This window comes from Perissodus microlepis, chromosome 17 (assembly GCF_051167445.1).
Source record: "Perissodus microlepis isolate ML-2025 ecotype Zambia chromosome 17, ASM5116744v1, whole genome shotgun sequence".
NCBI classification, from domain to species: domain Eukaryota; kingdom Metazoa; phylum Chordata; class Actinopteri; order Cichliformes; family Cichlidae; genus Perissodus; species Perissodus microlepis.
This window is the reverse complement of record NC_140477.1, coordinates 25,512,547-25,540,530: the sequence shown is the minus strand read 5'-3', so window position 1 is coordinate 25,540,530 and position 27,984 is coordinate 25,512,547. Positions and strand designations below refer to the sequence as shown.

General features: G+C 40.8%; 1 protein-coding gene across 2 annotated transcripts in view; it reads right to left on the bottom strand.

Annotated features, from left to right (window-relative positions):
• Positions 1 to 27,984, bottom strand: part of zc3h3 (zinc finger CCCH-type containing 3) — a 71,557-nt gene that overhangs the window by 37,917 nt on the left and 5,656 nt on the right. The window lies entirely within an intron of this gene.

Below are 27,984 nucleotides of genomic sequence, written 5' to 3'. Positions count from 1 at the left end.
TAGTTATGGTTTTTAGACTATTACACTGAATTTGCAATCAATTCAGTTGTTCAGGTGAATTCCAGTCATTTATTGTCGCTAAATATGTTAATAAGTTTAAATGTGGTTTTGTGCATTTCAGACATTAAGGTCTTTTACGACCCTTTGACAACACTGATAACTCATTAAGACACATCCCAAAACGGATAATTGAAATGCTCGTAGTTGAACTATATACCATATTGAAAAAACTTAGAGTAAAAGCAGCCATCTTAGAGGAGGGCCAGTATTCAATATTAGAATAACAGCGAAACCTTGCAATTTAATTTTAAAAGCTCTTGCTTAGGTGTTTTGTGTTTCTTGCTCTTTGGGCATTTGGCTCGTTGTTGCAACGCAGTCATGAGAGAAACGGGATAAATCTTAAATAGACCCATAACAATTTGCATATCTACGGCATTAAAATTTGAAAATTTGAGTGAACCAACACCTCAAACCAAAAATCGAGGTTTTTTTCCCTTCACTTCGTCCCTCTGATTATAACAGTCCAGCAAAAAAATTCACTTTTTTCATTTTAGATCCCACTTCATCAACATGAAGAGACAGATCACTTAAGTGGATCTGAAAGTGTTGAGCTCAAGTTCTATCCCTAAGATGACTGAGCCCCGTATCATAGACTACACTTTAAGAAAACTTGTCTTCCATGCTCTCTTTTACACTCTATCCTAAGCTCAGCATCCCGACAGTGCACCACTCTGAACCTCCAATCCTGCATCCTCTTAGGGATCACCCAGCAGTCTGCCTCTCCATACCTGACGGCTAATTCCAGAGAACAGCAGTCTCCTTCTGCCCCCTCCCTGGAACTAACCGATGGATAATAAATCTTATTATTGACAGTGCCTGTTCCCCTTGCCATCACATGTTCCCGTCCCCTGGGGCTCATCCTCTGACTCCCACAGCTCCATCTCTCTCAAAGAAGACAGCAGTGCCATGCTAACATCAGACTTAACAAGCAAGTTACCACAATTTAATAACCCACTGGAAGTCAACACAGTTATGATAATATGATCTCTGCGTGTTTGACACCCAGCGACACTTTCTGACAGATGAGCCAGAGACGTCAGAGTTTGATGTCCCGCCCTGCCAAGAGAACTGCATTCCATGGTCTTGGAATTACAGCATCTCGTAACTCCCAAGACAGCAGTATCATCTGCTCACAGAGTATGAGCAGAATGTGAGCCCTGTAGGTTATGTTGCATGTGCACAAGTTTAGCATCTTGTTTTAGGAAAATCAAGAAGGATGGGGAAATGTGCCAACAGATGATAAAAAGTTCACATTTTTCCATGTAACACTTAATACTTGAAGCCTTCTCTGTCAGGACAGGCAGAGTATATCTTTATCCGTTTTTAAACCAAAATTATAAACAGGGTCTATTATGTCCACTGTTTCAGGACATGTGATCCGTGTGCTTGCGTCTGTTTAATGCTTTATATGGATTGAGTAGGCACATTATTAAAACCACTTACTGCTGAAGCAAGTAACACTGATCACCTTGGAGCAGCAAACTGCTAAGAAACCTCTGTTTTTGGCATTTGTGTGGATGGACACCCCTTAGAGCAGGGGTCGGCAACCTGCGGCTCTTTAGTCCTTATAGTGCGGCTCCGCGTGGTTTGGGAAAATAAATTAGAAGTATTTGGGCAGATTTATTTAAACCTTGCTGACAGGAGCCATTTCACTCTCTGCTGTGGGGACATCACCTTAATCATTAACAGTCTTTTTTTTTAACTAAATTCAAAGATCAAAAAATATTTTAAGAATTCACGAGGATATGTGTGTATTTTTAATTATGTAAATTTATTCTCTTTATGACCCCTGATTGATTCCCATAGATTAAAAAAGACGATTTTTTTTAAAATTGGCAAAATAAATAAATAAAAAAAAAACTAGATGAAGAATTAGAGAATTAGTTCTACAATAAATATGATGACAGACAGATTGTGTGAACAAATTGCTCTTCAGTTCATGACCAAATTAACACTTGGATACAAGTGGTACAATGTTATATCTACGGATCTATGGACCTACAATCTTTTTAGACGAATACTCATGGGCTCCATTAGTGGTGAGTGCCGTTAGCAGATGCTGTCAACCAGCGTGCTGGTGATGTCACCACACAGAGGGGTGTTCAAGGGGGAGAATGTGGTTTGTGGAGTAGGGAGTGTGGTGGGGGAGAGAAAGGGGAAGGCTACTGGCTTGTGGCCTCGTCCATCATCATAGTGGTGCTATCAGCTGTAACATATCCAGCTGACCTGGGAAACAGGCTGCCCAGAGGAACGGCAATCCTCCCATTCAGCCAAGTGCAAGCACAAATGCATGAGATGGTATAAAACAAGAACAGCTACATTATACTGTTTCTGATACTGTTTTTTTCAAAAGTGCATGTAAAAGTTTCAGTTATCTAGTCCCAGCATTTCAGCCCAAACCCAACAGAAAGGTACGAAGTGATATTTTTACATTTCTGAAGGGTTGTGCCCCTTCGGGGGGGGGGGGGGGGGGGGGGGCTTTGGGACTGGGGCGCGGTGGTGCGGGTGCCTCTCCAGTGGTCCTCCTTGGACATTCGGACCCTGGGGGGCCTGTGGATGTCCGGGCCTGGGTCTCCTCCATGTCTGCTTCATGCTCTGGGGGGCAGGGCTATGGCTCCCCACACCCTCTAGCAGATCGTTACATGGACAAACCTTTTGAACTGTTCGCTTGTTGTTTGTTTTCTTTTTCTTCCTTTAACAGGTGATCCAATGGATTCTCTCAGTGTCTTATCTTACTGTCCTCCCTTCCGCTCTGTTTTTCTTTCTTTCTTCCTTTCTTTCTTTCTCTTTCTCCCTTTCTGTCTAATTGTCTGTCCAATTTGTAATAACTTAAAATAAAAAAAATAAATAATAATAATAATAATAATATAGATCAATCAAGTGGACCAAAAATAAATCAGTTGGGCATCTTTCCTGGCCTTCAGACAACGATTCTGATTGCTAAAGTACCAAACGGGAAAGGCAAGAAAGACAGGGAAAAAAAAGAGAAGAAGCAGCTGAAGAAAGAGGACTTCATTCAAAGAGTTCAGGAAGGAGTTGAGACAAGCTCTGGGTGGTAGCGTGGAGTTACCAAATGACTGGAAAACTACAGCTGTAGTTCTGAGGAAAAATCCAAAGAATGTGTTTGGCGTATCCTTTGGATAGAGGAAAAGGATAAGGAGACTTGGTTATTGAATGAGAAGGAACATGAAAATATTCAGTATTCAAAGGAAGAATTTAGCAAAGAAAAAGTGGGATAGTCAGGGAGTTGCTGGGAGGCTAGGCATACAGCTACGGTGGCAAAGACAAAGGAAAAAGCTTACAGTAAATTGTATGTGAGGCTGGGGAGTAAAGACGGAGAAAAGGACTAGGGGCTGATGAATGCATAAAATGAAAGAGAGCGAGAGATGAGGACAGAGGATAGTTAGAGAGAGGACAGTGGAATTTTTAACAAGATTGTTTAAGACAATCTTGAAGAGAGAGAAGGTTCCTGAGTAATGAAGAAGATATGTGAATGAAAGTCAGAATACATGTGTGTGAATGAAAGGGAGACAGGTGGAAAAGTAAAGATGTAAGAGCAGACATATTGAAAAGAGAGAGGAAGAGAGAGGGGTCGAAAATCTAAAGATAGAACTGCCATTCAGAAGGAAAAGAGGAAGAATTCAGAGGTTTATGGATGTAGTAAAAGATCGGAGGGTTGGTGTGAAAGAAGAGGATGCTAGGGACAGAGTGACATGGAGGCCGATGACCTGCTGTGGCCACCCTTAAAGAAGAAGAAAACACAGCACAATCCTTAAGTATTTTTTTCAAATGCTGAATAATATTTAAGTAGGCTTGACAACATCCTTGATGAATAATTAAATGTTAATAGCACCTGTGTGTGTTTTTCCAGTGTACATGTATGCCCTTGTGGCCATAAAGAACATTAATAATGTAAATACAACATGGTGAAAACATACATTTCCTGTGAACTCAACCTTGACCCTGACCCCAAACCCGTAAGCTGCCAAAATCTTTAGTGGTGATTGGGACTTGGTCAGGTTCACTTCAAAGGCTTCATACGTGTCCCAAGGTACACACGCCATGTTACGTTTGGTCAAAGGGTCAAAGTCTGGCTGTCAGTCAACATATCCCATTAGACACATCAAGAAGAAGTGCCTGGGGCTTAGTCCACTTAAGGACTGCTATTATTCCATACCTTATATGTGCATGTCTTTGTGAGTATAGAGTAGGTGTGTTTGTGTGGGTACTGAGAGTGAGGTTAAAATGTATCTTATAAAACCCTTTTTCAAGTGCAAACGGACCACCTCTCAAGGGCAACCTAAGATTCAATGAGGCATGTGAGCAACACACATCAACAGCTGAAAAAGCCCACGGCACAGGAAGAAGAAAGAAAAAAGAAAAAAAAGTGATTGAGTTAAAGAAAAGAATGAGAATGGGGAAGCAAATGGGCTTTTAATCAAATGCTCTTCTGTTTTGGATTTTTATATTGCAGCATTAACCAACATGTAGCCATCTTCAGGTGTCTGGAAATGAAATATTTTATATCAGTAATACTGAGCTGTCAACATGGTGACAAGATTATATGGTAAGATACCCCCAGGTTCTTCCTGAAGTGTGAGGAGTCGGATCCTGGATGCACAGAGAGTGACCACCAGGACAAAACCACTGTTAAGGTCCTGAGTGGTGAACCAACCCATATGGAAAAGAAATAGTAAAAACTTATATGATTTACTCATGAAAGTGGCCACTTTCTCATTACTTTCATATATTGTTTTAGTAAGTATCCAAAACATACAAGTTTCATTATATAATTTTTCAAGGGATCTTACATCTGTTTTCACTCTTATATGCTTTTCAAGTTTCACACAAGACAGATACAAACTTTATAAGATTTATATATATATCTTTTCCATATGGGAAGGCACCTTGGCAGTGGACAGGGACCCTGCAAAACCTTCCATACAAATCGATGGAGAAGCTTCTATAATATTTGAATTTTCATTAGATTACTTTAAAACAGTTTACTGAACCGGACCGTTTCTCTGCATTTTATATTATTATGTTTTTCAATTTTTTTTGGTTTCTTTGTTTGTTCTTTTAAACCAGAGACTGGCAGTGTTTCTCAGTCAATATCTAACAGCATTCTTGCTTTAAATCCTAGTCCCTAACATCAAGTCTGTTAGCTCTTGAAGAAGACTACCAGGAGTGTATCCCTTAGGTCATGGGTGACACAAACTAATGGGTGTTTTTGACCATGAAGGTCATCTGGCATGGGCAGACACTCTTTCCTGCCAACCTTACACTCCCTGAGAGGGGCTCTGCACCTCCCTGGTGTCTAAAAAGTCTGAAAGGTCTTGCTGTTGTGCCCACAAATATCTTGTGCGTCTTATGATATCGCATCTGGAGAAGGACCGGCACTTGAATTGTAAGAGACACGAGCTTGTGTGTGTTGGTTTGACTTGGTTGATTCGTCTTACTGAATGATGGGTTAAAGACACATGCAGGGTCTTGCAGTTTGTCAGTCACTGCACACACAAGAAGCAGAGGTGACTCACTGGTAGAGATTTAAAGCAGGACTGAGGTTCTGGTTGCAGATGCCAGCGTGACGCACATCCATCATGCTGCCGATTCTTTTGGGCCAGTGAGTGATGGAACCCAGTCAGCCGGTTGGACACCGGCCCTCAACTTATGTTTCAGCCACAGAATGAAAGACAAGGAGGTGATGTACAAGCCCACGGCGAGACACACAAGCATCATGAATGTGTTAGAGTTAAAAGAGAAGGGGAGAGAGCTAAGGCTGAGGAAAAAGGTGGTCAGGGTGTCGAAAGGGACCCAGATAGGACAGATAATGCCAGTGCAAAAAAGGAGCATTTACAGTAGATGTGCTTTACACTTTTCGCACTCATTCAAAGTCAGCGAACATCAATGCGGGCAAGAGTTTGAAACTTACGAAAGAAATAAATGATGCCTTTCTGCATGTTCCATGTATGGCTAAAAGAAAAAAAGATAATTGTACAGATACTTAACTTTTTACATTTTGGGCTCTTTCATTAACTGCAACTTTTGCAGTTTGTGATTATTCTGTGGATATTACATTTAGTCCTTAGCTAAACTTCAGATATTTGTAGTACAGTTTGATTTTGTAATTAATGTATAGGCATTTTCTTAGGATGCCAATTACATTAACATCTGTAAGCACTCCTATATTAAAATCTTCCTCCTTCTTTTATGACTTCTTCTCCCTCTATAATAATCAAAGTTGTTAATTTATTTATTTTTACTAAGGATGCTACATACATGAACAGAAAGTGTCCTTGTGTTACTGTAAAGTTTTAAGTATCCAGTAATATACAGACTATAGATTTACAGATGGCCCTAGGCAATGACAGTGATATTCAACCTCTGACTGTCAAAGTCATGAAGACTGCCCGCTGGGATAATACACAACTTGCATTTGATAGTACAATCTGGCCCCATGCCATGATCAGCTCAGTAAAGTAAAGGCACTGCATTACCAGGGTGAAAACTAAGGGTTTGTGGGGGTGGGCGATGAGACACAGCCAAGTCTCTTATTGGCTTGCCAATTTGGTGAGGGGAAGAGCCTGAGAGGATTCCACTACCCCATCCTATAGAGAAAACAACCATGTGTTCTAAGGAAGCCCCCCACCCCAAAAAAAAAAAAAACCCAAATAAAAATAAAAAATTGGCCCTCTTGAATGCTTTCCACCTGTAATCATCACCTCTTCGCATTGTGCTCACACTAAGCTTTCCTTTCTTTAGTTTTAATGGATCATACCTCGCCATGTTTGCGTAGGTGTCCGCAGCTCTATCTGTCCTTTTTGTGTGCAGCATCCTAACCCACCCATAGCCCCTGCTTCATTCCATGGTGGCATTCTGGGTGCAGCTGCCAGAATCTAATTGGTCCCTCTGGGCCAAGGGAGAGCTGGCATCAGCCTGCTAAAATGCTGATCACAACCAGAAGAAGTTGGCATCTGGCAGAAGCAGAGATTGCCACCAAACCACTGGCATGGTCCACTCACAAATACACAACACAGCAGCAAAAACACTGCTAAAGGTCCTTCAAAGTCATAGATAAATGCTTCAATTCTTGCTTCATGTTAAAATTGCTTACAGCACCAGAGAATATGATCAGGACCAGCTGAAAAATAAACTACTTTATCCATGAGACATGCTTCATACCAAAAAACATAAAAAATAAATACTACAACCATCACTATTTAGCAGGTTCTATAGAAACAGATTCCAGTCACTTGATCAGATTTTTAAGTTGTCATTAAGTCAAGTATTAATAATATCAGTAAATCTCAAGACAAGCTCAGTCAGTTATGTCTTTAACTAAAAAAAGAGGAAAAAACTCAGTCTTTTTCTGATGTACAAAAAGTCATGAAACCAAGACTAGAAAAGTTCTCTGCAAACAGCATGTGTTGTTACGGATGATGCCTGCAGCAATTAGGTTAACTGTCCTCATCAGAATGCTGTATAAGCATTCTGTTGCTCACATTCGGTGAGCGAGGTAGCATCAGCAAAAGCAGTGCCAAGACTTACATGACTGTCAATTATGTTGCACTACAGCATTTTCCTGATTATTTGCCATGTGCCAGGTACAACTGGGATCAGTATACCATATTATGTACTCTATATTCTACCATATACCTAACCTAAATACCAGTGTCAACAAAGTTACAACATTATCATACAAAAGTTACTGCTAGCTGGCTAACCGTTTCTATCTTCCTTTAATTTTGTCCATTACACAAATTTCAATTCAGTTTTATTTATTCAGCGCCAAATCACAACAACAGTCACCTCAAGGCGCTTTATATTGTAAGGTAGACCCTACAATAATACATACAGAGAAAAAACCCAACAATCATATGACCCCCTATGAGTAAGCACTTTGACAGTGGGAAGGAAAAACTCCCTTTTAACAGGAAGAAACCTCTGGCAGAACCAGGCTCAGGGAGGGGCGGCCATCTGCTGCAACCAGTTGGGGTGAGAGAAGGAAGACACGATAAAAGGCATGCTGTGGAAGAGAGCCAGAGATTAATAACAAGTGTGAATCAATGCAGAGAGGTCTATTAACACATGTTGAGTGAGAAATGTGACTGAAAAGGATATACTCAATGCATCATGGGAATCCCCCAGCAGCCTACACCTATTGCAGCATAACTAAGGGAGGATTCAGGGTCACCTGATCCAGCCCTAACTATATGCTTTAGCAAAAAAAAAAAAAGTTTTAAGCCTAATCTTAAAAGTAGAGATAGTGTCTGTCTCCCAAATCCAAACTGGAAGCTGGTTCCATAGAAGAGGGCCTGAAAACTGAAGGCTCTCCCTCCCATTCTACTTTAAATATTGCTTAGTTATCTACATTTATGTTGTACTGCTAATTTATTGTTGGCTAAAGTCAATGTTTGACATCACAATAATTAGAGTAAGTTTTGGCTTTAGCATTTTTTAACAATGGTTAAGCCAGCTAGCTGTAACATAAGAGCATCCACACAGAAAGCAATTTGCTCACTGCACTTTGTTGCAGACAGTTCGTTGCTAGAGGACATTCCAGGTTTCAGTGGCCTGAAGCCTTGTGTCATGAAGCTCCATGCTGTAACAGCAAATCAGCATTATAAACAAAAAAAAAAAAAAAACATGCAATTTTGGGAATTTTTTTTTTGTGAACATCATTACTGAGGTAAATCAACACAGGTTATTCCAAACTCTTCATTATATATACAAACACGTTAAAACAGGAATGCAATAAAAGACATATTCCAGTGTGAGACAGACAAGTGGAGGAACAGCAGTAGAATAACTGTCTCTAAAATAGATGTGGGGTCGTGAAATTTAAGTATACAAGCCTAACTGTAGAAAAGCAGCTATGCTATTATGTATCACATGCACAGAAGCAGGTGATACATGCACAACTTCTGCACAACACAACTGATGGTCCCAACCCCATTAAGAAAGCAAGGAATTCCAAAAATGAACCCTGACAAGGCACACCTGTGAAGTGAAAACCATTTCAGGTGACTACATGAAACTCACTGAGAGAAGGCCAAGGATTTGCAGCACTGTCAACAAAGCAAAGGCTGGCTACTTTCAGTAATCTAAAATATAAGACATATATAGAGTTAAATGTTTAAAGTCCAGAACTCCCTTCGTAACAAATCTGGGGGTGTTCTTTGATTTATTCAAAATTGAAGGCACACTGAGCCAGCATGTCTACTACAGCAGCGGTCCCCAACCTTTTTTGCGCCACGGACCGGTTTATGCCCGACAATATTTTCATGGACCGGCCTTTAAGGTGTCGCGGATAAATACAACAAAATAAAACTAGTACCGGTACCGAAAAAAAAGAAAATTTATTCATAACACACGTGAAAAGACCCAGGAAAACCGAGTAAACGATAAAAACGATAACAAAATAACGCTGAAAACCGATAAAAACCCTGAAAACTATACATTTCACACCTGAGCCTCAACTCTCGCGGCCCGGTACCAAACGACTCACAGACCGGTACCAGTCCGAGGCCCGGGGGTTGGGGACCGTTGTACTACAGCATTCTGCAGTAACATGTCATCCCATCTGGTTTGTGTTTAGTTGGTCCATCATTTATTTTTCAACAGGACAATGACCCGAAACACACCTCCAGGCTGTGTAAGGGCTATTTGATAAAGAAGGAGAGTAATGGAGTGCTGCACCAGATGGTCTGGCCTCCACAGTCACCTGACCTAAACCCAGTCGAGATGGTTTGGGATGAGATGGACCGCAGAGTGAGGCAAAAGGGTCAACAAGTGCTCAGGATCTCTGGGAACTCCTTCAAGACTGTTGGAAAACCATTTCAGGTGACTAAGGCCTAGAGAACATATGGTGACCCCCTGGCAACCTGTGGTTGTTAGGGAAAATTGTCTATTTCCTGACCGATTGGCTAATGGCTGGATATTGCTGGGTGTTGTCAGGTTAACTGGTCACAGTAAGAATTTTGAACTGAAATCTCCGTGTGATTGTTTTGGTCACTAGCAGACTGAAAACAGTCGCCCATACCTGAATGAGTTTTACAACCCTTAGATAATAGTGCAAATATTTGCAGTTAAGTCCACATCTTCCTTGCAAACTATTCTGGACTGAAACCTCCAACAACCATTAGCCAACCAGTTGGGGAATTTCCCTAGCAACCTGTGGATGTCAGGGGCATTGACTCTGTCTCTGTGTCAGCTTGACTGCGGTTTTAGCAACTAATTTAACAGCAACTGCATTCAACAACCAACTGGTCAGGGTAAACAGATTTTCTCTTATAAACTGGTTGTTGCCAGCTGGTTGCTAGGTTAGATACCCAATACAGGTTTATGGTGGCAACTGGGAGTTCTGTACTGCAAGTCAGTTCTGCACTTTATGATTTTAAGGACAGTCATCACAGAGATTAATCTTTCTTACAAACAACTTAGGAATAATTCTTTCTTTACTTGGGTCTTTCTTTACTTTCTGTGTTTATGTCGGGGTTTATACTATTAATGGAGGCCATTTGGCCAGGATTACTGTCATTGAACAAGATGATCAATGATATATGTGTGTTCTTCCACAGAGACAGAGTGAGGTATTTAACACCTAAGCCACCCAAAGACCGGACACAAATTAACCACACACACACACACACACACACACACACACACACACACACACACACACACACACACACACACACACACACACACACACACACACACACGGTGAGAAGAAGCCCTCTGGACACAAGGTAAATTAACCACTTCCCCCAGAGCAATTCACAAGGGAGCAGGGGACAGTTAATGGTAAACGATCAATACTGCCTTCTTCAGGAGAGCCCACGCAATATTACCCCCACATCTAGATACATATACCATGTATCTACACAAAGTTACGAGGACATAATCCATATTTTCTCTGTGTAAACACAACATTTTAAGACTCAAATGAGGGCAGTTTGATTTGTCTGTGGCAACACTGGTCCTATGAGGTCATGATGCTTGTCTCTCTTTTAGTCAAGTGGCTTTCTACCCCCAACTCCCTTTTTTTTCCCTTCTTCACTCCTCTTTAACTCTGAAGCTATAATGACAGGAGACAAACTAGCCATTTCCCCCAGAGCAACTCACCGGGGACAGCAGAAAATGAACTGCCCCAGATCAATACTGCACTCTTTCACACAGTCACGCTTCTCTCCACCACAGACACTCAGCAAAGTGTCCCACTGTGAAAAAGACACTGCTTTAATTTGATTTCAGAATTGAAAATAAAATGACTCTCTTTGACTCTCTTTGCACTGACTAGAATAAGCCTAAGACAATAAAAGAAAAGAAAAAAGAAAAGACTGCATGTCTTTTCTTTTGTGACTTTCACGACAAGTGAATTGCATTATCTAATAAAGCCAATGTACAAATGTTTCTCTGTGTTAACATTCATGATCCAGCCTGGTAATTTATCATGCTCTGGGTAAGTCAGCCTGCTTTCATGCAGCTTCAATACAATGAAACTCAATACCTGCTTTCATAAATAAAACTATTTACTTGGATCATAAGGCCTGCAAATGAAATATACCCACAGTAGTACAGACTTACTTGAAATAAAGCCATCTTTGACCCAACTGAATTTACAATGCATTATCCTCCTGCACATTTTTTTCTTCACACAGATAATCCTTAATAGTTGATTTCATCTTACCTGCCCACTTCTGTTTGTTCAGACTGAAATGATCAACAGTTTGACACACTTTGGGTCTAATTACACATCGTGATGGCATAAAGGAAAATCATGTCTTAAAAATGTAACTCCACCAACTGCATCATTCTGAAAAATCCTAAAAAGTTTAAGAGGTAGAGACAAAGGGAGGAGGTCATGTGGATATGGGATGGATGTATCTCAGTAATGCTCTTTTGAAAACATGTTTCCTGAAACACACTTTAGTGTGGTAACTAGAGGATCATGATGGTCACAAGTTGCATTAATTCAAGCCATTAACTCGAGCCCTAGTAATACCCAAAGGCAAAGCAAGAGCATCAATGGCAATGTCTTCCGTGTGATGCCATTTGTGGGTGTGACAGGAAATTATTAAACAGTGAGTTAGCAAAAAAAGAAGTCTCAAACATTTATAAAAATGAAAATTCCACTGGAAGAAAGGACTCGAGATTATTTCAGAATTCGACAATCTAGGAACACATGATCTGGTGTACTAACTTTGAGGGCAATGGACAATTCTTGGGCCTCTTTCAGAGTAGCCAGTGGATATCTGGACAAGACCTTTGCTGATAATTTAGTTTTCCAAAGACAGAGTTTACATGGACAGGTTTCCAGAGGATATTCTAGGAACTAACATTCATTCATTGAAATCATTCTGGGAGAACAACTGCAATGAAATTAACTTATACAAACAATGCCCCTGCTCTCATTTAGTCTCTTCAACCAGCCAGCCACAGCTGGCTTACATCTCCTCTGTAGTGGACTGCAGCCTGAGCCAGCAGACCTCCTCCTGCTGTGCAATGCAGAGCAACTCAAATCAGACACTGCATGAAAGAACAGTCGCAGGTTTGTGTGCCAGAGACTCACTTGAGAGGCAGCTGATCATATTGCTCAGTTATTACTCACAATGGACATGATAAGTCATATTTGCAGAAGAAAAAGCAATAAGCAGCAAAGGCCCTTTACAGAGCTCAGAAACATTTGCACAAATACTTGCAAGTGATGCAAGTGCGATAAGTGTACTTCCTCCGGAATGTAGATGTGTGGGAAATACCATCACTGTTCAAGTGTGTGCTTAAAATAAAGGTAATAAAATGACATGTTAACTGGTTATCTTTGAGATTTTATTTCAGAAAAAAGCAATACCTCTTGTTCTCCAGGTGATTGTTTACCTGCTTTTAATTAAATTATGCTCAAATGTGATCACTCAATAGCACACGGTCCAAAATAATAAACCAGGAAGCTTTGAGTACCAAAAATTTTGTCCCACACCATTGAAAAAGACTTGATATGGAGGTCAGATCTTAGCCTTTTATACACTGGCTCTGTGTTAATTCAACACCGCTATAGGGCTGCTCGATATAACGATATATACCAGATGACGATATAAAAACGTCTATTGTTTCCTATTACGCTATCGTTTGTTTCGTGGTGTCGTAAAATAAACTGTTTACAGCAATATGTTTTCATCTTTTTGATGGTCACTGTAGTGCCTATATTAATTTCCTAAAGTTCTCTCTTTCTCTTATATTTAATATAACAACACTACGTACGGACAAGCGCCTGTTTTTACGTGTTGTCGTTAGCAACAATGGTGGTAAAACCATCGCGTGGCTCCGTTATCTGCTTGTTTGTTTTTCAGTTAACACTTTCACAATAAAGCTCAAGATCCTGTTGAGACTTTTCAAAATAAACTGAATCACGTGAAAGAGTATGCAGATAGTTTACGGATGAGAAGCAAAAAAAGAGCCGTCAGGTGCTAAAAAACTAAACCTTAGACTCAAACTTTCAAAGAAAATAGTGGCCGTTACTACTTATGTTTAAAAATGTATAGTTTCATGCATCGGTTAAAACACTCGACTCCAGGTAAAGGACGCCCAGCTGAAAAAACTTCACGCAAGTCGAGTTGCCCGAGATTCACAGAATTTACAGAAAATGTTGCATTTTTGTGATTTATATCGTTGTCAGGACGATAAATATCTTATATTGGGATATAAGATTTTGGTCATATCGCACAACCCTACACCACTACTATATTTTCTACATCCTTCCACGACACCCTAATGTTTACTAGCTGCAGTCATCCCCCACCATTCTAGCATGGAAGAGAACAGAAAGAGACTACTCTCTGGATTCTCATCTGCCAGTGAGAAACAAATGAGAGTGAGACAAATCTGTGACTAAATCATTACTGCTGGAAGCTGAACCAGAAGTATTGCGAGAATGAGTTTTAAGTGTTGGCAAAAAAGTTAGAAAATTATTAAGAAATAATACTCTTTGGTCATGATCTTCTAAAAATTAATAAAGTTGAGTGTCAAGTTGGATCCTTATAATGGTTGCCAGTGATTTTAGATGCCAAACCATAAGCACATTTGCTGTGAAGTTAGAGGTTGTAGGTTCAGCTTGAGTGAGGGACAAGTTCATCAGCTGCTTAACATGCTGAGGCAGCAGCACACATGTGCAGAGCCCCCTCTGCAGCTCATTGGCAGCAGTGCAGAAGGAGGACACTCTGGTGAGCGTATGGGTGGTGCGTACGAGTGAATCCTCAATCTGGCTGTACACTCTGATCCACTCACAGGTGAGTATAAATAGTACTGACCCCAAATTCTGCAGGTCCCTGCCAATTCTGTGCTGGCCCAAAAAGACATGACAGAATCCATGCCAGCTGCCTTCCACTGACCAGTCAAACCAGCATCACTGCCAGCAGACTACAGCTGATAACCCACCACCAGCCAGATTTCATATTTGGAGCAGGCCAACTAATCATCAACACGTCATCAAATTATTATATTTATAGAGAATTTTATTTTTGTTCTGCTATGCAACAGTGAAATTAATTTATCAAATTACAAGTGCAGCATCAGTAGCTGTGTAACAATTAAATAAAAGATTGAATTAAAGAAATGATTGAAAAAATCTTTCAAGTTGAAAATGTTACAAAGATAAAAATAATACTAGAAATTGTACTGTAAAACTGAATGAGGCATTTTGTAGCATTTACCCATGATAGTCCTGGGAACTAATTTGGTAACCAGTTTAACATGAGGAAAACACAAAATTAAAACCAAATGTCTGACTAGTTGACAAGTATGAAATTAGACTGTTAAACTGTTAAAATTGACCACATCCTTAACCACAACCTTAAGTTAAACACTGTCTGTACACACACTGTGTTAATTACATTGTTCAGTGGCCAAAATAAAATACCACATACATCCAGTGTTGGTGTGTTAGTGGCAGCATAATACCTTAAACAACATCCCCTTATAAAGGTGACAAGGAAGAAAACATGCATGGTGAATAATGAAACATTTAGCATTAGAATGCAGGGTCAGAGTGCTGTCATTACAACACTAATGATGATTAACAATTCTTTCATCATTGTTCTGGCGTGTAGTGCCAGTTATTAATATCACACTCGGAGCTCATAGTCTCTCCAGCTACCAGAGTTGCCATACCAGAGCAGTTCACTCGTTCACTACCACGAATGCCAACACAATGAGAGTCAAACCAAAGCTGACCACATACTGGAAATCATCTGAGCCGTTTCAACAAGCAGGACATGATAAGTTATATTTTATTATTTCTTCAGTTTGTATAGGGCAAGAAAAACAAATAAAACCAAATACATTTTCACCCCAGCCACACATAGAGTTGAAGACTTAATTACATTGCATCTGTTCAGAGCAAATCTCCCTAATTAAAGAGTTTAAGCATTAATTATTCAAACACACAGAGAGTAGGGGACTCTTGATGAGTTACTGAAGAAGTATGTGAAGGTGGTGATGGAGGGGAATGCAGTGTCTTCTCAGGCTATAAAAACAATCAACCCAGGCACGGCTAATCAATACATGCCTAGCAGTTATCTTAAAGGACTTTAACAAGAGTGTAGCAACTGACAAACACAAAACAATCATCTATTATTAAATACCAAACCACATCCTAGACTGTGGGAGGAGGACGGGAACAGCAATGTGTACACAGAAATTGATAGTACTGGTACCACAGACCATTGATCTCTTTCCTACCCATTCTGACTGATTTTTCTCTAGTTTGGGTTTAGTCTGGTAACATGAGATGGTACTGCCCCTTCAGCTTGCACAGGTAGTCCAACTCCTCAAACCCCTCACATGTTTGCAGTTCCTCCCAGCACACTCGCAAGAGTAAGGAGGAGATACCAGGAAGCAGGCTGTTAAACAAGCAGAGCTCAAGACGACAGACGGACCTCAACCCAGCAGAAGGACCTGTGTCTGCTACTTTATGCAAGGAGGACAAGGAGGAGCACTGCCAGGAATTCAGTAGACTACTTCTGACCAAACTGATAGACTCAGACTCCATGATGGTGGCACAGAACCCAACACCCTTCAATTGCACCAGTGCTCAAGACTCACCATCATGCATATTGATTGGCCCCTGCCAGAAAAAGAAAAAGGAACAAACCTGCCAGGTCCACCACTGGCACCCTATTCTATTGAGACAGCAGGTTCACACTGCCCAGACAGATGTGAAAGAATGTTAGCTAACACTGCCCTGACTGTTGTTAAGTACATGGCCAATATCCTCAAACCCATTGTCAGAACATATGCTGGTGCACTGGACCCTGGGTGCTCCAGGTGCAGGATGATAAGTATGTAAATGGTTCCAGGATGACAGGCATTGATGCAACTGAGTGGCCATCACTTTCTCCAGACTTGAAATCAATTCAGAACCTCTGAAACATTGTGTGTGAGTGCACAGCTAAGCAGTGTTTAAGCACCTTGAGGTAACTGTTGTGATTTGGTCCTATATATTATAAATAAAACTGAACTGAATTACCTCAAGGCTAACACTGAGAAATAGCACCACAGGCTGCCTATGAGCTTATTGATGCCCTGATAGGAGATCTCCTAGGACACCATCTGCCATCTCATCAGGAGCATACCCAGATGCATTAAGGAATGCATGAGCCACATTATGATTCAAGTTGGATCAGCCTGTGAGTTTAATGGTAAATTTTGACTTGCAGTGTCACTTTGAATCTAGCCATCAAAAGGGTTAATGTTTTTGGTGTGTAATGGCCATTAAGTAATTTTATTCTCCACACAAAGTTTATCAACATTTTCAACTTTTATGATTCATTCATTACTATCTGATGTGTGATTCAAATGTTCCCCTAATTGTTTGAGCAGGGTTAGGGTTACATTTGGCAGATTACATCATTAGAACTGAGTTTCAGTTCAGCCCCTCAATCTATCCATCAGACAAAGCAGCACTGGTGAAATTAAAAAGACACCAAAAACTGATCAAAAGGTAGGTGAAGAGAGAGAGTAATGTCGATATTTAAATGGACAGAAAAAGAGCATTAGGGACTGGTGGGGTAGACGGTAGAGGGCCAGTGAATACCTCACTCAGACCAGAATAGATTTGCAGGGGTTCAGATGTCCAGGCCAGTAGGTGGATGGAAATGGAAAGTTGGAAAGCTTGGATGAAGGAGAAAAAAAAACATCTTCAAGATGAGGGGTCAGGTTTCTCCTCAGCTTGGACCCTGAACTTGAGAACCTGATGCTTAGCTTTGAGACTTGTATGGAGACTCAGGTAGAGCAGACAGATTTGAGAAGGGCATATGGATGAAAGTGTTTAAAAAAAGAAGAAGAAGAAGAAGAAGATCTAAATCTCTACCTAGCTCTACCAGCCTACTAAGACATACAGTCAAGCCCCATCAATATGGGAAACAGCTTTACTCCACTGTAGGGTAGAGAGAAGTAGAGAAATAGAAATAAGTAGATAAATGGAGTAACAATGTGGTTAACCTCTGCAGTGATAGTGCCTATAAGAATTTAGATGGTAGTTGCAGTAACAGGTTCAACAGAAAATTTCACTGTTACTGGTCCAACACTAGAACCTCTCCTAATGTTAAATGCCTAAAATATTTTGTAATTATTATGTCTGAATAAAAAGTCTAAAACTAGTAGACTATAATGTAAAGAAATATAATGATACCAGGTTTTAGTACATTTGATACCCAGAGCTGACAATCTACTATATATGACATTCATCTATCCATTTCTTATGCTTATCCCTCTGTGACAGCAGAAGCCTATCCCAGTTGGCACAGGTCGAGAGGGGGGACACATGCTGGACAGGTCGTTGGTTTGTCACAGGGCAAACACAGAGACAGATTCTGTGTCCCATTCACACTTAGATTTACAACTCGCAAATTAGCCTAACCTTCCTTTGGACTGTGGGAGGAAGACAGCGCTCAACCCACAGAGCTCATGCAAGCACAAGTAGAACATGCAAACTCCACACAGACATAATCCAGCCTTGATTAGGATTACCTCAGTTTTCATGTGCAAGCCTTTATGGGCTGACACTCAGATATAGTTCCATCAAAGATTTGTAACTTAGAATGATACTATTGCACAGTACAACATTGCTGATTCACACAGTGTGGGAATCATGCATCTAGTTGGTAGTGAAAAGACTGGGGGCCGAACCAGAGCTGGGTGAAACAACACACTAAGAACAAAGCTGGACTTTCCTCAGGCATTGAAACAATACTACCAATCAACCATCATTTGGCATGTACTACAAGGAAAAGTAACGCACTCAGCCATGTTTATTCAAGCATTAAGCATTCCTACACAGTTGCCCCTCCCCCCCGACTTGATCCCTGTCCCTGCTTACACCTCCCTCAGCACAAAAACAAGGCTGATCTTCAAGATCTTGTATGGTCTTTACCTTACAATATAGAGCGCCTTGAGGCGACTGTTGTTGTCATCTGGCACTACACAAAAAAAAAAAAATTAAATGAATTAAATTGACTATTAAAACCTGGGCCGAGGGAGCTCTCGCGACACTACAACACTGCTTTGCACCAAATAATTAGATTTATTTGTACATTGGGACTTAGAGGAAGTCACACAGATAGCCTTGTGCTACATCTTGACCTGTGCTGGTAATTTCACTGTGAGTAAATGGATCTGAGTCTCTTCTAATAAGAAAACCTGGGTGGCGAAAGAAGTCCCTACAGTCCCCAGAACTTGTGCCCCTGCTTCAAATCAGGGGACAAGGCCCTAACTAATTCCTTGGATTTCAAAGCATCTTTTCTGTTGTTTTTATCCAGTGGAAACCCCATTTTAAGCTATCTCGTGTGGTCTACATCCTGATTAAATGAAAAGTTCTGCAGAGTACAAGATAAAATATAACTGCCAAGTTTGATCCAGTAGATAATATCATGATAAAACAATGCAGAAAGTCTAAAATTAGCAACATAATGTTTGTTTAACATTGGGGTTTTTTTTTGCTGTCTTGTGCGCTTACATCTGCTAATACTGTGTCTGAGTTGGTGGACATAACGTGCCAAGCACACTTCAGAATCTTTTCTTTTCCTCCCAAGCAAACCTCCTGCACTTGCGTCAGTGTGTGCAGACATATGGAGGGGAGCGGGGCCGGATAATGTTACTGTCATAGGGTCAGGGTACAGCAGGGCGAGTGGCCGGCCAACTTTACCAACTAACAAAAGGTGAAGATTTATGGAGCAGCTCTTAACGGCCCCAGACTTTCCCCTCCCTGTTACGATGACAAACACATCTTTATGTAACACAACAGCACCCCTAACTGCACAGGAATAACTCGGACTGATTAATCAGTTGAAGTTAAAGAATGAATGGAGACCTAGTTACTTCTGTCAGTTTGTTTTATTTAGTATTATATGAGTCTGCAAACTATGTTGCAGTATTTCAGTATTCTGATAATGAATGGATTTTTCTTGCCGGAGTGCTCTTTGTTTTTGTTTTCAAGAAGGGCATGACAAATTCAGATATTTTAAAGTATTAAAGTGAGAAGTACATCCAAATACTGATTTGTAATGATAGCTGTGAAACAATTAGCAGCCAGAACACAAACCCTGAATGGTGGAGGAAATAACATTGATCTTTTCAATGTAAAGTTCTCCTGGAAAGGGCTCAAGGATTCTGATGCAGCGTCCACGGGATGCACTGGAACAAGTCTGATCCAAAGAACCTCTAACCTGCACCCAGCAGGAGCCAAAGCATTTTACCCAACATCCATGTAGCAGACACTAAAAGATCCTCTCAGAGGTCCCGTGTCCATGTCAGGATGGTCAAAACTATTTTGGCAGGATGGGAACCTACACAATATTTGGATGGTGGTTTAAAGTTGTGGTTGGCCAGTTTGCTGGTTGGGAAATAAAAACAGTTTTCCAGGCCATTAATTTGAACAAAATGCATCCATGTGGGCCAATCAGGCCTCTTAGGTTTGTAGCATACTGGCTGAAACCCTCAAGTAGTCCCTTGAAAATTTTAAATGGTAAATAATAAAGAAAAAAAATTATACTGCCAGCTCCAATTTCTGAAGTTTCACCAGTGCTGAAATTTTCCCTCTAAACCATCCAAGAAGAATATCTAGATCAGTTTGTGATATTTTCTTGACAGCATCGAGATGTTATCTCCTTATTTTTCTCATTTGAGTGTCAAATGTATTTGTGAAAATATAATGACAAATGTCTAATTTTAATCCTTCCAAAAGTACATGGATCCAAATCTATACACAGGACAATTTCAAAAATCTGTTTCTATTTTGCACATCTGGTAAAGTTTTCCTGAAAATCTGTCCTTACATTTAAATATTCCTGCTAATGTATCAACTATTTAGTTACTGCCACCATTGTTATAATTACAACAATATTATTATCATTGTCACAATTACTATTACCAGTACACATTACTATTGGCAGGATTTTAAGTCTATACTGTCATAGCTAAATATGGCAACACCCATTGGTCCAGCCAACCCATTTACCAATAAGCGACACCCATATAGCCTGCCACGTGTTCTCAAATAATTAGCAGTGCGCTGTGTTCCTCCTGTTGGGTTTGTGATTTATGCAGACAGCCCAGCACATGGGCCACTCCTCTGGATACCAAGAAAACATTTACCTCCTTAACTGGAAAGGAGTCACAATCATCTCAGGATAAAGTTTCTGGACTTGGTAGCATTGATGACACTTTTCAACACCCGCTGCGCCCCCACCACCCCACCCGACAAAAAATAAGACACCCCTTCACAACACCACACAAATAATCTTAGAACTTGTTATAAAAAATATAAATAATAACAGAATATTGATTCAATGATTGGATTATCTGGAGCGCGCCTTAAGCAATTTGAATCTGTTGTCATTTAGCAGGTTTAGCAAAGACCAAGTATTCTCAACCCTGTCAGTGTCCTCAAGAAGGCCAGAGAGGCATGTTAAACTCAAATGAGTGAAAATTTTAATTATTGCCAGCTGACAGTTTGATGAGAGTCCAAGAGAGGGGAGAAGGAGAGGCCTTACAGCACAGTTAGGGTGAAGTTACTCATGTGGGCATACCGTACGTTCAGGGATCAGATCATTGGCATGTACAGCTCTCTGGGCCCTGGGAGGTTAATCAAAATGCCAAATGTTACAGTGCACCATGGCACAGAGCTATACTAAGCCAGTAAAGTGCAGGATGCAATCTTACATGAGAAACTGGACCATTCATGCAATTGAATAGCTATACTACTTATATATATATATATATAAATGCATGCAGACGCAGATGTCAATTCTGCCTTTTATGTGTATGCACAGAAAAGTGTGAAGATTACAAAAGTCCACAAAGAGGTCTCATGGCACTACTTCTGTTTAGCCAGACGTAAAAAGTGGAAGTAACACTGACATTCTTGTTGGTTTATTCTTCTTTTCTGTCTGCAACAACTGCATGAGCCTGTGTCTAAATCATTAAGGCAACATTACAGTTGTGGACATGTGTTTTGTTTGTGTGTGTGGGCGCACATGTCTTACAGAGAATGTGTGTGAGTGAGACAAATGGTGACAGGCATTAAGAGAGAGAGAGAAGGCCACAGACAGTTCAGCACAGACAGAAAGAGGACAGAGGTCCACCTGTTTGACACAGAGAGCCTGAGAAAGTGAAGAGGAATGAGCAGAATGAGCACGTGTGTGTGTGTGTGTGTGTGTGTGTGTGTGTGTGTGTGTGTGTGTGTGTGTGTGTGTGTGTGTGTATGTGCACACATTAGTTTAATGTCCATACTTTGGACCAACTGATAATACAACGGGAGCACAGGGAAATGGCATTTAGAGAACGGTATGTAGGCAGCTGTTTGGAGGGACCTACACAACAATGCACACACATAAACACACAAACTATTAAAATCATTTAAAGAATAAAGCTCAGAGAAACATCAGTGTGCAAAACACATGTTACTTTACATGTTATATGGAGTGACAGTGAGCACACAGCTTTCAGTTCCAAACAAGCAGTGATCTCTTGCCCTCTATAAGCTGCTGCTGTGTGTGCAAATGCAGGAAAGTGAGTCAGTGTGAGAAGACCGCAGGACAAGTGGCCATGGTGTGAAGGAAAAGTGGGAGAAACTGGAGCACGTGTGAACCAGAGAGTGATGCAAATAAACAAGCAAAAATAAACAAGGTTTAAAAAAAAAAAAAAAAAAAAAAAAAAGACTGGCAGATAGCGTGTACATGTGTCAGGACCCAAAAAGGTTTCTATATTTGTACTGTGCAGTTTTAATCCAAAAGAAGTGGAGTACTTCAGCAACAGAAGATGGAGGGCTTGGTGATCATTAAATTTATTCTCTGCATATATTTTATTTGCTAATTACTTTGCTAAGTACATGATAAATAACTAAGCAGTCCCTGTATTGAATCTCCCAACTCGCCCATGAGCCACATCTCTACCTGGTTAGGGTGGCCTTCTAGCTTGTTTGTAGCACAGCAAAAAAAACACCAGACTAATCAAGTCTGGTGTTTTCCTTGCAGACTAGCTAGTTTCAACTTCGTTGGAATACATCACACAGACGGAAGAACCAATATCGTGTATACACATAACAGACAATTCTAAAAACAGAAGGAACAGAAAATGTCAAAGATAACGTATTTTAATAGCTATAAAATGGGAATTTTGCACCACCAAGGTGAATTTCAAAGACATATTAACTGAAACCCAAACAAGCAGAGGCCTAAAGAACTATCTACAACATATTAACAGTATCTGGAAGTCATGTCCTTACGAAGAGAGACAGCCCTTTAACTTAATCTTAAAAAAGGGAAACGGAAAAATGGCGGAGGTGTGCCAAATTACGCAAGAACTATACTAAAGCTCAGTGGCAACAGGTCTTATGGAGCAAGGAGTCCAGATTTGATATTGTTGGTTCAAATCATTGTCAGTTTGACAGTATGTCAGTATGACATACAGAACAGGTCTGGGGGAGGCACAACAGTGACCATCTACGGCCACCTGCAAAACATGGTGGAGGCTCTGTCATGGTCTGGGACTGTATTTTAGCTAACTAACCGATGAGTTATGAATACAGATATGTAGCATCCGATTTTTTATCCACCATGCAATAGCACTTGGAAAGCATTTCCCACCCACATTTCCCCAAACACACTGCCAATGAAGAGATTATACCTGGATAGAATGGATCAGTCGTGCTCTACTCTTCAAGGCTGAGCATCTCTTTGAGGAACTTTAATACTTTCTGTTTGCATGCGTCCACATAAAGTAAATGGAATGAGATATATGCATAAAGTAGAAAAGGTCCAAGAAAGCAGGGTCTCAATGCAGAGCTGTGCATGTCATTTATGGACAAAATAAATGGCATCAGTGTTGGCACAGTAACTGGATCCCTGCAGGAGCAGGGGGTGTGAAAGGAGGATTCTTTTGCGGCGATAATGGCCTCTATGTTGTGTGAGAGAGCAAAAGAGGCATGTAAGAGAGACATTTCAATTACAACACACAAACAGGTCACCAATCTGACAGCATGGGTCTGGAAATACTTAAGATTTAGCTCAAATGGCCCTAACCAAGAAGAAATCATATGTGAAGAGAAGTGTAGAATTCTGTGGAATTCAACCACTTGAAAATGCACCACAAACTGCAGGAAAACCATGAAGGCTAAGAAGAACCTTGTAACGTGAATCATCAAAAAAATCCAGCTTAGTCATCCATGAGATCGAGGCTGGACAGCATGGCTGTATATCCATCCAGCTCACAAAGACACACTGAAATCATTAACCCAATCACATTCTGTTTGGCCAACATGTCCAATAAATACAGTGAGTAGGGAATGCTTCAGGAAAATAGTTGAGCGTTTTAATAAGAAAGCAGCAAAACCCGCTCTGTACACAAAAGCACCCAATTGTTGCATACAACAAAAACATTTGTGTCACTAAATGCACAGAGGTTAAAAGCACACCTTTTCACTGGATGTGGCAGATTGCAACATTTTGGGAAGCGTTCACAGTGACGTAGAATATTGCTTATTTTCTCATTAGAACTGAAGCAGTTTCTACTTAGTTTGTAACATGATGAACAACTAAAATGAACATTAATAAACCTGCCCAAAAGTTAATGACCCCGTTTTGGAACAAAAAAAAAGAAAGTTATATCACACTAGATCAGGCAAACCTCCGTTCAAACCTTCCACAAGGACAATTACCATTGAACATTTTGTATTTATGAAGATTTCTTTATGTGTTTGCTTGAAGTGAATTGTGTGTGGACTGGGAGGAACAGTCATTTGTTTTTTGTTTTTAAAAAAATAAAAGTATAAATATTATGTCAAAAATAGTTTCTATGCCAAATTGTTGATCTATAAGTGTCGTTAATTTTAGAAAATTTAAGTTCAAAAGTTTCATTTACTCAAGGCTTTATTGGACAGATCAGACCTAAAACGCCTGTAGTCTGCAAAAATGCTGCACTGCGCTGGGATTTAAAAAAATAAAATAAAATCACAAGGTATTTTAAAAGAGCAGTGAAGACAGCCAAAACGAGGGGAACGACTGAGCAAGACTGGATGAGAGATGGTGAGAGAGGGAAGAAACTGGAGTGAGATAGAGACCTAAAGCGCTCCAGAAGCCTGTCACATGGGGCCTGAAGACGCACGCCTCAGCACTCTTCCTCTCCGTGTTCTGTCCGCTCCTGACATTTATCTGCTTTATTAGATTATCTGGGCTACATGGCTGTCTCTGACTGCATGCAAGCACACACACACACACACCTCTCAATTCATTACAGTCCTAACTGCTTACTTAGGTTTATGCCCTCTTTAAATTAAACCTCAGATAACCAAGCACCTCAGAAAACACGGTCCCCTGAACGTGGACAGGAAGCTGAAACTAGCATACCGAGCAGGAAATTAAGAAACATTGTTTGTGAGTATATTATCATGCATGTGTGAGTGGTCATGAGGTCGGTTTTAAACAGGCTCATCTATAGGGAATGTGCTTCCCATCATTAGTAATTCAATTTGCGCTTTATTAGCAGCTCTTATCAGAAGCACAGGCGGCTAAGAGCAGCATTCCTCACTCCATCTTCTTCCACACTCATCCACATTCCACCTTTCCTCTGTCTCTAATGTCCATCTTTAATTAGAGATGCATGTGTTCCTGTTGTTGTATCACATGATATAAAAAACTGAGGGCAAAGATGAAGATAAGGAAAAGACAAAATGATTTAGCAGGTGTGGGAATAAGAGCATAAAGTTGTGTTAAAGCATCAGAAAAAGAAGAACAGAGTTTAAGATGCAGAGCCATGGGGACGAATAAAGCCTAATGTTAATAGTGATGGTTTTTCTAATGTCTTCTGACTCCATTGAGTATGGGAGATTACACGAAGATGGCCATGAGCCGTGTAGGGTACACACAAAATGACCGGAGGGTTCGAGGGGCAAGTGGAAGCAGGAAGGGGGGAATGGAGGGAGAGCGGGGTTGGGGCTGTAAAAACAATGATTGCTTTCCATCAGGTTAGGCCTATATTCTACAGTTCGTTAAAACAATCCAATTTGCAAAAGGATAATTATGCATTAGCTCCTTTTTATCTACTGGAAGGAGAGTGGTGCCAGGGCTTGATAGCAGTGGTGCTGCCTGCCTCCACCTCTGCAAATTACCCGCTATCGGCACTTGTTCGCCATCACCGCTGAATTGGGCAATCAATTAACCCACCCCCCCTCCTCTTATAGTCTGCCTGTACACCTCCCTGTGACAGCTTGCAACACAAAGCCCCTACAAGGATGACATGGATGGAAGCTGCTGCCCTCTGCTGGACATGGCTTCAATTAACTAGCAGCTTTGTACCAGTTCTACATACATTACAAAGCAGACACTGGCTGGTAGAGTATGCATTGTGTTCACACTGGATCAATTAGAAGCACGCTGAACAAAAACTAAAACAGCAAGCAGAAAGAAGCTTGGTTTTGCCCATTTCTTCTATTATCCTACATATCAACGATGCAAACATGATAAACTGATGTTTTCCTCCTACTCTTAGAACCTCTGGAGCACCTGCTCTGTGGTTAGCTACTGACAGGTTCTCAAAATGAACCATGGAAAGACTGGCTATTAACAATAAATGTGACATACTATATACAATTTATAGATGTAGCCACCACCATGATGTTGTGTTTTCGGAGACAGCAGTGACAAAGTTTAGACAGGAACATGGATTGCCAAGGTGATGAGCCACGTCATGAAGTGCACTGGTGCGAGGCACAGACACCTACCTTGATTGACTGATTAATCAGCCAATCAGTGGTGCTGCCTGCCTCCACCTCTGTAAATTACCGCTGCTATTACTGCTATCAAGCCCTGGCTGATTAATCAGTCAATCAACATAGAGCCTCAACAAAATGCTCCTCCCTGCTTCACAGGGGGTCATTACACCAAGTGTCTCTGCATATTTGATTTAGCAGATTTTTGAACCGGACACCCTTCCTGGCTCAGGCACTACTACATTGTAGAGTCACAAAGAGGTGAGTTTTAATAAAAATAAATAATTAAATCACCCTCTGTCTAACAGAAGGGCAAATTAGCTGTAGAGACCACAAATCTTTTTCTTTTTGCAGCAGCAGCAGGGTGTAAACATGCTAATTTCGCCTCACATGCTGGCCTTCAAGCATGGATGTCTGGGGACTGTCTGCAGTTTTTGGCACTTCTATGTTGATCAATATGTTGATTTTGTATCTCTGTGTATCATTAATGGGTGGAAGGGTGGATGCGTGGATGGCTGGGCCTGGGTCTGGGGCTTGCTGATCCTTGGTCTTTTAGGACATGGTCATAGAGGGAGGGGATCAGCTCCCCCTTCCTGGGATGAGGGTACTAGTTGGTTCCAGGATGCTTGAAAGGATGTTCTGGTATGGACCCACTCTCTTGGTGGTCTGGGGTGGCTTGGACTTCTTCCCTGTCTGAGGGGAGGTCTGCCGTGTCCTGGGTGAGAATTCTAGCGGGGTCGACTGCCCATCGCCTCTTGTCCTCTGGGACTCCCACCTCTTGGCCGTGGGCACCCCATCTAGGGGCAGCTTCCTTCTCTAGCTGGGATGTGTGGCCTTAGGTCTTCAGTACTCTCGAGGGGGCAAATAGCCCAGTTCTCCAGGATCCATCTCTGCCTGCCTCTGACTCCTGGGAGACGTTATTGCGGCTTCCCACCCTCATTTTCAAGTACATTTTGTGGCAAAGACACATACACATTTACACTCCACACTCTCTTTCTCTCTCTCTCACATTCACACACCCCACAAGAAGATTACACAGATATATAAATCAGCATTTTCAAATTTTTGTGTTCAAGGTCGTGTATGTTTGTTTTTCTTGCAGGTGTGGTAGACAGCAGTACATAATGCATTTCTATTTGTACTCTTCATATAAATTACATCTTTCCCTATTTTTCCATGTTTTTCTAAAACTAAGCATACGCCTAACCATGACCAAAGTCCACACAAAACATAAGCATAATGAATAACTCCAGGAAGCAAAACAGGTATGCTTGCTTGATATGCAGCTGGTGACTTTGCGGCTTAGAGTTGTTACAGCACCACCAAATGGCTGTAGAATATTACTGCTCTCAACCAAATAATGGGTGAGGACACGCACGTGTTTAACCCTTTAAGACCTACCATAGAACCAAGTCCGCCAGAGCTTATAGTATATTTTTACATGCTGTGGAGCCATTTTTTGGAGCATTTCAAGTTGCTATACATCAATACAACCACTATAGCCCAAATTTTAATAATATGTCTGCATTAAATGCATAGTAATTACATAAATTGCAAAAAAGTGCAATAAACTACAAAAAAATTTAAAATCGTTTTTGTTTTTTTAACATATATTTCTAGTTAGAGAAATTTAAGAGGCTTATTCCTCAAAACTGTAAATACAAAAA